This window comes from Fistularia commersonii, unplaced genomic scaffold (genome assembly GCF_037954325.1).
Source record: "Fistularia commersonii isolate RoL2024-O1a breed Wild unplaced genomic scaffold, RoL_Fcom_v1.0 HiC_scaffold_39, whole genome shotgun sequence".
NCBI classification, from domain to species: Eukaryota; Metazoa; Chordata; class Actinopteri; order Syngnathiformes; family Fistulariidae; genus Fistularia; species Fistularia commersonii.
The window spans coordinates 1,550,965-1,552,500 of record NW_028233997.1 but is presented as its reverse complement, the minus strand read 5'-3'; positions in this window follow the sequence as shown (position 1 = coordinate 1,552,500).

Below are 1,536 nucleotides of genomic sequence, written 5' to 3'. Positions count from 1 at the left end.
TATGTTCCTGTTTTTTCTGGAAAAAGGTATTCACTATACCCATTTCCATCCCTTTTGCAAAATCTACCACCATCTGTCCCTCTGCATTCCTATCCTGGATACCATATCTGCCCATCACTTCTTCATCCCCTCTATTGCCTTCACCAACATGTCCATTGAAGTCTGCACCAATTACCACTCTCTCATTTCTGGGAATATTCTGCATCACTTCATCCAACTCATTCCAGAACTTCTCCTTCTCTTCAGATTCACATCCCACCTGTGGCGCATAGCCACTAACAACACTGAGCATCACACCTTCAATTTCCAATTTCAGACTCATAAGTCTATCTGACATTCTTTTCACCTCTAGGACGTTCCTTACAAACTCCTCCTTCAAGATAACTCCTACTCCATTTCTCTTCTTGTCAGCACCATAATAGTATAACTTAAAGCCTGCTCCTAAGCTTCTAGCCTTACTACCCTTCCACCTGGTCTCCTGGACACACAGTATATCCAGCTTCCTTCTCTGCATCGTGTCCATCAACTCTCTACCTTTTCCTGTCATAGTCCCAATATTCAAAGTCCCTACTCTCAGTCCCAGGCTCTTTCCTTTCCTCCTCTCTCTCTGCTTCCGAACACGCACTCCTCCTCTTCTTCTTGTTCTTGTTCTTCGACCCACGGTAGCCCAATTTCCATTAGTACCCTGTAGGTCATCAGTACCAATGGCGGTCGTTGTTAACCCGGTCCGCGACCGATCCGGTAAGGTATAGTTATGGTTGACTCGCATGTTTGGTTTTGCCAAACGTTTTACGCCGGATGCCCCTCCTGACGCAACCCTCTGCATTTATCCGGGCTTGGGACCGGCACAGGGAGACACTGCTCCGTGCCCCCCCCCCAAGGCAGGCTTGGAGAGACACGGGCCAGTGCCGCCCTGAGGCTGCATTACCCTCTCTTTCTTACATTTATTATAAAAATATGCTTATCTTCCTTTTAGCTCATCACACATGTCTTTATGATTTTCAGTCCATGCCTCAGCCGGCCTGAAGCTCCACTGATGCGCATGTGCGGATGCCTCTATCTAGCGGACATAAAATAAAGACAATCATTCAAATGTGAATGAGTCGGCGTGATGCGCCGGGATGTGTGGAGCTCAGGGAGCTCCACGAGTGAGGGAGTTAAGTTAGGGCGGGGGTGCAAGTAGGCTCTAGGATTCCCCGAGTCGGGGCGAGCGATGGGTTTAGAGGCGTATTGCATTGAAGATAATGGCCGCATATCCTTCTTGGACTTTTCTAAAGCCTTTGACTCGGTCGAACATCCATTTATCATAGCAACGCTCGAACATTTTGGATTTGGTTAAATATTCAGGATTGTGATCCGTGGGCTCTATGAGAATATTCATTGCTATGTCACCCTGCCAAGCGGCACCACTCCGAGCTTCCATGTTGATGTGGGAATCCCCCAAGGTTGCCCCATCTCACCCTATTTATTTATAATTGCTACCGAAATGCTAGCCGTTTATGTTGAAAATAGCAACGATATCCAAAAGTTAGACGT